The sequence below is a fragment of the Dama dama genome, chromosome 33 (assembly GCF_033118175.1).
Source record: "Dama dama isolate Ldn47 chromosome 33, ASM3311817v1, whole genome shotgun sequence".
In the NCBI taxonomy this organism is placed as follows: domain Eukaryota; kingdom Metazoa; phylum Chordata; class Mammalia; order Artiodactyla; family Cervidae; genus Dama; species Dama dama.
Genome location: NC_083713.1, coordinates 12,004,200 through 12,016,220, shown reverse-complemented (window position 1 = coordinate 12,016,220; position 12,021 = coordinate 12,004,200).

Genomic DNA, 12,021 nt, shown 5'->3' with positions numbered 1-12,021 from the left:
AGGACTTGCAAAAAGAGGAAATGTTATAGGAAAACTTCTATAGGGAAGGCAATGTGACAGTGGTTCTCAATTTTGATTGCCCAATAAAATTACTAGGGACTTTTTAAAAACTTCAAGGCTTAGACCACACACCAGATCCACTAATGAGAATCTCTTGGGAGAGTTTCAGGTATATGTATTCTTTAGAAGTTTCCAAGAATGAGAATCACTGTTGCTGTTACAAATTACCCAAGTCAGTTTGGCAGCTGCCAAAAATTTGGAGTAGTTGGGATCTACAATTTTCCTCCGCTAGAATCTCACTACCAGCAGGTATGTTGCCATGATAGTAAGTTTCAGATTGAAGTTTTCCATGGTCATAAAGAGGTACAAAAGTAGCTAAAGCCATGTTAAGCTAAGCTAGACGAAGTCTCAGACTTCTATCCTCTTAGGCGCTCTTAACTAGCATCTTGATAAAAAGCTCAATGCAGGCAAACTCAACAAATATTTGCTGGCAAATGTAATCACCTAATATGATCCTTTCTAATTGAATCAAGAGAAAATCTCCTAGCCAAGTCAAGGGAACAACTCTACATGAAGCGCTAGAACTAGGGTGCTTTTCCAAAGCTGTCCACTTGCTGAACTTCCTAGATTTCGATACCGAGTGCCACATGCACGTGTATTGTTACCTAGTATGGATGTCTGTGCATAGTTTTCTTTATTTTTTTTAATTGAAGTACACTGTTGATTTACAAATGTACAACATAATGATTTAATATTTTTAATTAATTAATTTATGACTGTGCGGGGTCTTCGTTGCTGTGCGGGCTTCTCTCCAGCCGGGGTGAGCGGGGGCTACTCTCTAGTTGTGGTGTGTAGGCTTCTCATTGCAATGGCTTCTCTTGTTGGGGAGCATGGACTCTTTGTGCATACAGGTTTCAGTAGTTGTGGTGCCTGAGCTGAGGAATTGTGGTTCCTGGGCTCTAGATCAAAGGCTCAATGGTTGTGATGCATGAGCTTAATTGCTCTGCAACATGTGGGATCTTCCTGGACCAGGGATCAACCCTTGTCTTCTGCATTGGCAGGAGGATTCTTTAACACTGAGCTACCTGGAAAGCCCATGAGTTGATATTTTTATAGATTATATTCTATTTAAAGTTAGTATAAAACATTGGTTACATTCTGTGTGCTATACATTGAAGTGAGAGTCATCCATCGTGTCCAACTCTTTGGGACCCCATGGACTATACAGTCCATGTAATTCTCCAGGCCAGAATACTGGAGGGGTAGCCATTCACTTCTCCAGGGGATCTTTCCAACCCAGGAATCAAACCCAGGTCTCCCATATGCAGGATGATTCTTTACCAGCTGAGCCACAAAGAAAGCCTAACATTCAGTTCAGTTTAGTAGCTCAGTCGTGTCTGATTCTTTTCGACCCCGTGGACTACAGCACCCCAGGCTTCCCTATCCATCACCAACTCCTGGGACTTACACAAACTCACATCCATTGAGACAGTGATGCCATCCAACCATCTCATCTTCTGTTGTCCCCTTCTCCTCCTGCCTTCCATCTTGCCCAGCATCAAGGTCTTTTCAAATGTGTCAGTTGTTTGCATCAGGTGGCCATATTATTGGAGTTTCAGCTTCAGCATCAGTCCTTCCAATGAATATTCAGGACTGATTTCATTTAGGATGGACAAGTTGGATTTCCTTACAGTCCAAGGGACTCTTAGGAGTCTTCTCCAACACCACAGTTCAAAAGCATCAGTTCTTCAGTGCTCATCTTTCTTTATAATCTAACTGTAACATGCATACATGACTACTGGAAAAAACATAGCTTTGACTAGATGGACATTCGTTGACAAATAATGTCTCTGCTTTTTAATATGCTGTCTAGGTTGGTCATAGTTTTTCTTCCAAGGAGCATGTGTTTTTTAATTTCATGACTGCAGTCACCATTTGCAGTGATTTTGGAGACCCCCAAAATAAAGGCTGTCACTGTTTCCATTGTTTCCCCATCTATTTGCCATGAATTGTATAATATCCACAGCTAGCACAATAGTTTATAGATCTTAATCTCTTTCTCTTACCTTACCCCTCTCCCACTCACTTATGCATTATTTTTAAAAATCATGTATCATGTACAATACTCATTTTGCAAGTGAAAATTTATTTTCACCATTTCTTACATTAATTAACAAATTTTCTAGTGCAGATTTAGATAACTCTAATTGAATGACTTGCTGAAGTGTGGGCATTTGATCAAAGTCTTTCAAATGCTAATTAATTATCCTTGAATTGTAAACAACAAATTCTGGTACTTCAAATTTGAACAACACTTCTTAAATTGTTGAAGTTAGTATCAGCAAAACATTAACATACTGTCACTATGTAGAATGTGGAAGCTATTTGTGACATTTTGGTTGTTACTTGAACCTAACTGATGGCTACTAGGTGAAGATTGCTACTGGAGATCAGTGGAGAAATAACTCCAGAAAGAATGAAGAGATGGAACCAAAGCAAAAACAACACCCAGTTGTGGATGTGACTGGTAATAGAAGTAAAGTCCGATGCTAAAAAGAGAAACATTGCGTAGGAACCTGGAATGTTAGTTCCATGAATCAAGGCAAATTAGAAGTAGTCAAACAGGAGATGGCGAGAGTGAATGTCAACATTTTAGGAATCAGCACACAAAATGGAATGGAATGGGTGAATTTAACTCAGATGACCATTATATCTACTACTGTGTGTAAGAATCCCTTAGAGGGAATGGAGTAGCCATCACAGTCAACAAAAGAGTCTGAAATGCAATACTTGGATGCAATCTCAAAAATGACAGAATGATTTCTGTTCATCTCCAAGGCAAACCATTCGATATCACAATAATCCAAGTCTATGACAAGACCATTAATGCTGAAGAAGCTGAAGTTGACTGGTTCTATGAAGACCTACAAGATATTCCAGAACTAACACCCAAAAAAGATGTCCTTTTCATTATAGGGGACTGGGATGCAAAAGTACGAAGTCAAGAAACACCTGGAGTAACAGGCAAATTTGGCCTTGGAGTACGGAATGAAGCAGAGCAAAGGCTAATAGAATTTTGCCAAGAGAACGCACTGGTCATAGTAAACACCCTCTTCCAACAACACAAGAGAAGACTCTACACATGGACATCACGAGATGGTCAATACCGAAATCAGATTGATTTTATTCTTAGGAGCCAAAGATGGGGAAGCTCTATACAATCAGCAAAAACAAGACCAGGAGCTGACTGTAGCTCAGATTATGAACTCTTTATTGCCAAATTCAGTCTTAAATTAAAGAAAGTAGGGAAAAACCACTAGACAATTCAGGTATGACCTAAATCAAATCCCTTATGACTATACAGTGGGAGTGAGAAATAAATTCAAGGGATTAGATCTGATGGAGTGCCTGAAGAACTATGGATGGAGGTTCTTGACGTTGTAGGAGGCAAGGTTCAAGACCATCCCCAAGAAAAAGAAATGCAGAAGGCAAAATGGTTGGAGGCCTTACAAATAGCTGTGAAAAGAAGAGAAGAGAAAAGCAGAGGAGAAAAGGAAAGATATACCCATTTGAATGCAGAGTTCCAAAGAATAGCAAGGAGAGATAAGAAAGCTTTCCTCATTTTCTGTTTTGCATATAGGGTTATCGTTATCACCTTTCTAAATTCCATATATATGTGTTAGTATGCTGTAATGTTCTTTATCTTTCTGGCTTACTTCACTCTGTATAATGGGCTCCAGCTTCATCCATCTCATTAGGACTGGTTCAAATGAACAGAAATACAGAACAGACTTTTGAACTTTGTGGGAGAAGGTGAGGGTGGGATATTTCAAAAGAACAGCATGTATACTATCTATGGTGAAACAGATCACCAGCCCAGGTGGGATGCATGAGACAAGTGCTCCGGCCTGGTGCACTGGGAAGACCCAGAGGAATCGGGTGGAGAGGGAAGTGGGAGGGGGGATCGGGATTGGGAATACATGTAAATCCATGACTGATTCATATCAATGTATGACAAAACCCACTGGAAAAAAAAATAATTAAAAAAAAGATTAAAAAAAAAAGAATAAAAAAAAAAAAAAAAAGAAGAACTGCAAGCATATAAAAAAAAAAAAAAAAAAAAAAAAAAAAGAAAGCTTTCCTCAGCAATCCGTGCAAAGAAATAGAGGAAAACAATAGACCGGGAAAAACTAGAGATCTCTTCAAGAAAATTAGAGATACCAAGGGAACATTTCATGCAAAGATGGGCTATATTATGGACAGAAATGGTATGGACCTAACAGAAGCTGAAGATATTAAGAGGTGGCAAGAATACACAGAAGAACTATACAAGAAAGATCTTCATGGCCCAGATAATCATGATAATATGATCACTCACCTAGAGCCAGACATCCTTGAATCAAGTGGGCCTTAGGAAGCATCACTACTAACAAAGCTAGTGGAGGTGATGAAACTCCAGTTGAGATATTTCAAATCCTAAAAGATGATGCTGTGAAAGTGTGCACTCAGTATGCCAGTAAATTTGGAAAACTCAGCAGTGGCCACAGGACAGGGAAGGGTCAGCTTTCATTCCAATCTGAAAGAAAGGCAATCCCAAAGAATGCTCAAACTACCACACAGTTGCACTCATCTCACACACTAGCAAAGTAATGTTCAAAATTCTCCAAGCTAGGCTTCAACAGTATGCAAACATTATGTGAACAGTATGTGAACTTCCAGATGTTCAAGCTGCTTTTAGAAAAGGCAGAGGAATGCGAGTTCAAATTGCCAACATCCCCTGGATCATCAAAAATCAAGAGAGTTCCAGAAAAACATCTACTTTTGCTTTATTGACTATGCCAAAGCCTTTGACTGTGTGGATCCACAGCAAACTGTGGAACATTCTTAAGAGATAGGAATACCAGACCACCTGACCTGCCTCTTGAGAAATCTGTGTGCAGGTCAGGAAGCAACAGTTAGAACTGGACTTGGAACAACAGACTGGTTTCAAAGTGAGAAAGGAGTACATCAAGGCTGTATATAGTCACCCTTCTTATTTAACTTATATGTAGAGTACATCATGGGAAACGCGGTGCTGGATGAAACACAAGCTAGAATCAAAACTGCCAGAAGAAATGTCAATAGACCTCAGATATGCAGATGACACCACTCTTATGGCAGAAAGGGAAGAAGAACTAAGAGCCCCTTGTGAAAGTGAAAGAGGAGAGTGAAAAATTTGGCTTCTAACTCCACATTCAGAAAACTAATATTATGGCATCTGGTTCCATCACTTCATGGGAAATAGATGGGGAAACAGTGACAGACTTTATTTTGGGGGGCTCCAAAATCACTGCAGATAGTATTGCAACCATGAAATTCAAAGACGCTTATTCCTTGGAAGGAAAGTTATGGCCAACCTAGAGAGCATATTAAAAAGCAGAGACGTTAATTGGTCAACAAAGTCCATCTAGTTAAAGCTATGGTTTTTCCAGTATTCATGGATGGATGAAAGTTGGACTCTAAAGAAAGCTGAGCACCAAACTATTGATGCTTTTGAACTGTGGTGTTGGAGAAGACCCTTGAATAGTCCCTTGGACTGCAGGGATATCCAACCAGTCCATCTTAAAGGAAGTCAGTCCTGAATATTCACTGGAAGGACTGATGCTGAAGCTGAAACTCCAATACTTTGGCCACCTGATATGAAGAACTGACTCACTTGAAAAGACCTTCTTGTTGGGAAAGATTGAAGGTGGGAAGAGAAAGGGACAACAGAGGATGAGATGGTTGGATGATATCACTGCCTTAATGGACATGAGTTTGAGTAAACTCTGGGAGTTTGTGATGGGCAGGGAGGCCTGGCAAGCTGCAGTCCATGGGGTTGCAAAGAGTTGGACTAAGTGACTGAACTGAACCAAACTGAGGTGAAGATAGGCCAGTAGCAAGATGTATTGCTGGACATAGAATAACTTCTTAACAAAGACAAATTGGACACAGTCAATTTCAAAATGCCTGTCAGATATTCTCACAAGTGAATTTCTTATTTATACTTATCTGGGTCCAGCCTTCATCTCTGCTTACAGAAGATTGTGACATATTTTGGCAACTTTTTAGTGAACACAATTTTCCAGCTATGCAAGTGACTTTTGAGTTAGAGACAATACCTGTTTTGTTCAAATCTTTATCAAGAGTTGCTTATAATTACAGAATATAATGTCAGCAATGGTAGCATTACTTGTATTATCTTAATCAATCAATACAACACGGTATAAGTCTGCTTTTGTGGCTGTTGCAATCATCATAATATTATACACTGATGCAAACATTTGGCTATTTCATTTTGCCTTTTATTATAAGTTTCACATAGTGTTTTATAAAATAAAATGCATATAACTGTACTATAACTTTCCTTATATTTCTCTTTTATGTTACACCTCTGTTTCATTTATGTTAGAGTAATTTGATTTTTTTAATTGACCTTTTATGTATAAGTAGGCCATATTATTTAAGAGTTTCATTTCATAATAATAAAGGGATAGTTAAAAATATTAAACCATGTGCTACACTGTGCTATTTTAAGGTAACTTGTAGAAAATATAACAAATTTCAACTTATTGCTGTTAAATAGTTGTTAAATAGAATTGTGCTATGAGAACTCAACAGAAGTGTGTGCTTTTTAAAAGATTTGTTTTCAAATTCATGTATTTTTTAATTGGTGGAAAATTGCTTTACAATTTTGTGTTGATTTCTGCCATACAACAATGCAAATCAGTAAAAATTAAATACATATCCCTTCACTCCTGATCCTCCCTCCCTTCCTCCACCCCACCCCTCTAAGTCATCATATCCCTGTGTCATTTAATAACTTCTCACTATCTGCTTTACATATGATAGTGAATATATGTCAATTCTACTTTCTAAATTCACCTCACCCTCACCTTCCCCTGCTATGTCACAAGTCCCATCTGAACTAGGTTCATCAGTACCATTTCTCTACATTCCATATACAGGCATTAATATAATGTCAGGGGAGTGTGTAACTTCCTCAGTTCTGTCTCATCACAACAAAAATTTGAAGCAATGTACCAGCATTACAGCCCTTGGATGGGCCAGCATTACAGCTCTTGGACAGACCAGTGTCACAGCTCTCGAATGGACCAGTGTTACAGCTCTGTGTTACAGCTCAGCTTTATTCAGAAAACAAAGAAAAATACATCCTTGAGGAGTGAGGGCATGACAACCCAAAAAACACCAAGAGAAGAGAGAGGGAGAGAGAGAGAGACACCACAGTGCTTTGGCTCCTCTTTTTATATGTTTTTTCTCCTCCCCCTGGGCCTGCCCTATGTAAATTGGGCTAGCCAGGAGTGCTGTTTGTTCTATCCGAGGTCCTCACTCCGGTCCTCAAACCTTCCTTTGTTCTATTTTTCACAGGCTTTTCCCTTCCTTGTCTTTTAGCCACCACCATTCTGGACTCCTTTTTTTCCTATTCTAACTTCCTAACAGTGTGATACCTGTTTTTCTCTTTCTGACTTGCATCATTCTGCATAAGAGGCTCTAGTTTGATCCACCTCATTACAACTGACTCAAATTTGTTCTTTTTTAATGACTGAGAAGATCCCCTAGAGGAGGCATAGCAACCCACTCCAGTATTCTTGCCTGGATAATCCCCATGGACAGAAGAGCCAGGTGAACTAGCCTATGGGGTCACAAAGAGTTGGACATGACTAATGATTTATTCCTAGTTTTTTAAGGAATTTACATACTGTTTTTCATAATGGCTGTATCAGTTTACATTCCCACCAACAGTGCAAGAGGGTTCCTTTTTCTCTACATCCTCTCCAGCATTTATTGTTTGTATTTCATGATGATCGTCATTCTGACTGGTGTGAGGTGATACCTCATTGTAGTTTTGATTTGCATTTCTCTAATAATGAGCCATGTTGACCATCTTCTCATGTGTTTATTGGCCATCTATATGTCTTCTTTGAAGAAGTTCTTTTTGGATCTTCTAGATCATATTTTGATTGGGTTGTTGGTTTTTCTGATATTGAGTTGTATGAACTTTTTACATGTTTTGGAGATTAACCCTTTGATAGTTGCTGCATTTGCAATCATCTCCCATTGTGAGGGGTGTCTTTTCATCTTGTTTATAATTTCCTTTGTTGTGCAAAAACTTTTAAGTTTTATTCGGTCCATTTCTTTATTTTTGTTTTTATTTCTATTAGTCTTGGAAGTGGGTGTGAAAACATAGACCTCAACTTGCCAAAGTAATCTTGAGAAGGAAAAACATAGTTGGAGAAATCAACCTCCCTGACTTCAAATTATATTACAAAGCTAGAGTCATCAAGACAGAATGATACTGGCATAAAAATAGAAATATAGACCAATGGAACAAGATATAAAGCCCAGAGATAAACCCACATACCTAAGGGTACCTTATCTTTGACAAAGAAGCAAGAATATACAATGGAGAAAAGATAGCCTTGTCAATAAGTGGTGCTGGAAACTGGATAGCTACATGTAAAAACTGAAAAACTTTTAGTAAGTGTTAGAATACTTCCTAACATACGTCCTAACCATACACAAAATTAAACTCAAAATGGATTAAAGGCTTAAATGAAAGGCCAGAAACTATAAAAAGGAAAACATTGGCAGCACACTCTTTAACATAAATCAAAGTAAGATTCTCTCTGACCCACCTCAAGATTGATGGAAATAAAAACAAGCATGTGTGTTTTTTAAGTGGACCTAATCACACTGTTTTGTGATGTTTTCCATCAGTGCTCATTAGTCAGTCCACAAACATAGTCTTTCAAGAAGATTAGGACAGAAATCAGGAGATGAGAATTACTTTAACTAAGTTCTTAAACTTGTCTAACAAGAAGAGGAGGTATGTTATATAGAATAGATGTATGAAGAATCATAAAAGGGAGCAGTAAGTATTTTGTTTTCTGTCAAAGCAAAAGCTGCATCAAAGTTAAACAGGTAAAGAAGACTTTATTCAAGTCTGTTGCAACAGACGACAGAAACTAGCATGCAGAATGAACTCAGCTCCATTTAAATGAGACAGAACAGCTTTTGAAAAGCTGGAGTAGGGGATCAAAAGTCATTTATATTTGCTAATTGGCCTTACCCAATCAGGAGACACAAGAGACTCCAGTTTAATCCCTGGGTTGGGAAGATCCTCCGGAGAAGGCAATGGCAACCCACTCCAATATTCTTGCCTGGTAATTTGCATGGAAGAGGAGCCTGGCAGCCTACAGCCCATGGGGTAGCAAAGAGTTGGACACGACTGAACACAGATACCAAGAGAAGAAAAGTAAGCCTACTCAAGCTTTCATGTTGGAAAGTTAGGCCCCTACCCTCCCAAAAGGACAGGGAAAGGGGGATGCTACATTTGTTGTTTACATTTCAAAGAGATGACAACTAGGTCCTGAAAAAGAACTTTCCTGATGTGTAAAAGAGCTTTTTGATGAAAGAGGAGAGTTAAAAAGTTGGCTTAAAGATCAACATTCAGGAAACTAAAATCATGGCACCTGGTCCCATCACTTCATGGGAAATAGATGGGGAAACAGTGACAGACTTTTTTGTCGGGGGGGGGGGCCTCCAAAATCACTGCAGATGGTGACTGCAGCCATAAAATTAAATGACGTTTGCTCCTTGGAAGAAAAGTTATGACAAACCCAGACAGCTTGTTAAAAACCAGAGACATAATTTTGCCAACAAATGTCCATCTAGTCAAAGCTATGGCTTTCCAGTAGTCATGTATGGGTGTGAGAGTTGGATTATAAAGATAGCTGAGCACCAAATAATTGATGCTTTTAAACTGTGGTGTTAGAGAAGACTCTTGAGAGTCCCTTGGACTGCTAGGAGATCCAACCTGTCCATCCTAAATGAAATCAGTCCTGAATATTCATTGGAAGGACTGATGTTGAAGCTGAAACTCCAGTACTTTGGCCACCTGATGTGAAGAACTGACTCCTTGGAAAAAACCCTGATGTTGGGAAAGATTGAAGGTGGGAGGAGAAGGGGATGACAGAGGATGAGATGGTTGGATGGCATCACTGCCTCAATGGACATGAGCATGAGTAAACTCTGGGAGATGGTGATGGACAGGGAGGCCTGGCATGCTAGAGTCCATGAGGTCACAAAGAGTCGGACATGGCTGAATGACTGAACTAAACTCAACTGAGGTGTAAAACTTCAAGGGAAGAGAAAGAACTTAAAATTTTTACAGCTCACCAAATAAGATGCTCTAAGAAAAGGGAGATGAGGGCCTAGAGTTAGGAAAAATTCTTCCTAAAGTTCAGTCAAACTGAGGGAAGAATTAACACCATCTTGGTCACCTCCAGATTAATCACCCTGAGAATCATAACTTATTCCAGTGATACTGTAGTTAGCTCCACCATACTTAAAACTCTTTAGGATGAGGCCATGACTATATTTTGAATTATTGATCCTATTTTCTTGGTCTGACTCCTGTACTTACTAAAATTTTGAGGATAAGACAGATAATTCCCACATAAATTCTGTCAACTCTGAAGAGAATAATATGACTGACGATAATGTACACATGAATGATAAGTTCAGATATATCTGTCAAAAATTGTCATTGCACTAAATATCTTAACACACAGGGTGATCTACACATTGTACTTTTATGTAAAATTGCCCCAGATGTTACAATTTTGTCATGAGTTATCCTGGTAACATTAACAGTATATAGTTATTTAAATGGCTAAGAAATCACATCAGTTTTCCTTTAAATTTCAGACTCAAAGACACAGCATACACATTTTATTTACTTCTTAAGGCTGATATACTTCTGCTGTATTTCCAAGTAAATTAGTTTTTCATTTATATAATACTCCACTGGTAGAACACTGAGGACTTACTCCAGAAATGTACATTGCATTTTTTTAAGTACAAGATTTTTTTTTTTAAAAAAAAGCTCTCATTATTAGGTCCTCTTGAAAGCTTCTGTTTATGAAAGGCTTGAAATTGAACAAAATATTTTCTTAAGACAATTAGCAAGCTTATTGATACCGTAGTTAGCTCCACCATACTTAAAACTCTTTAGGATGAGGCCATGACTATATTTTGAATTATTGATCCTATTTTCTTGGTCTGATTCCTGTACTTAGTAAAATTTTGAGGATAAGACAGATAATTCCCACATAAATTCTGTCAACTCTGAAGAGAATAATATGGCTGATGATAATGTACACATTATCACACACATATGTGATAATGTACACATATGATGATAATGTGCACAATCCTTATTTCTAAGGATAGAAATAATTCTATCCACACAGACCTGGCTTTATATTACATAGTATATCTCATATTTCTAAATTTGCAAATAAGTTCTATTTGCTTTTCCTAGGAATATTCTGGAATAATAATTTCTAAGCACTGATAAGTATTTGAAAAAGATATTCTTATGTTTTTACTTTCTCTTATTCTCATTGCCTATTTGCACCATCTATGCTTCATATTTGTCTTCAAGCCATTTGTTTAAACAGTTTTTATAATAAGGCACTTGGGAGCTGGCATATATTTTCTGAGTAGATGAACAAAATATATATATATATATATATATATATATATATATATATATATATATATATATTCACTTTTTCTCTTCCAAATTCTTATTCCTGGCTTGTCTTATTTAGCCATCTGAGTAGACCTAATTCTACAAGTTGCAACTTAGTTTAAAGAAGTCCAATATACAAATTATAAATCATAAATAACATAAGTATGATGATAAAGTGTGCATGCATGTGCATGCTCCATCATGTCTGACTCTTTGCAACCCCTGAAATGTAGCCTGCCAGGCTCCTCGGATTTGGGGCTCCAAAATCATGGCAGATGGTGACTGCAGCCATGAAATTAAGAGACACTTATTCCTTGGAAGAAGAGTTATGAACAACCTAGACAGTATATTAAAAAGCAGAAATATTACTTTGCCAGCAATTGTCCATCTAGTTAAGGCTATGGTTTTTCCAGTAGTCATGTATGGATGTGAGAGTTGGACTA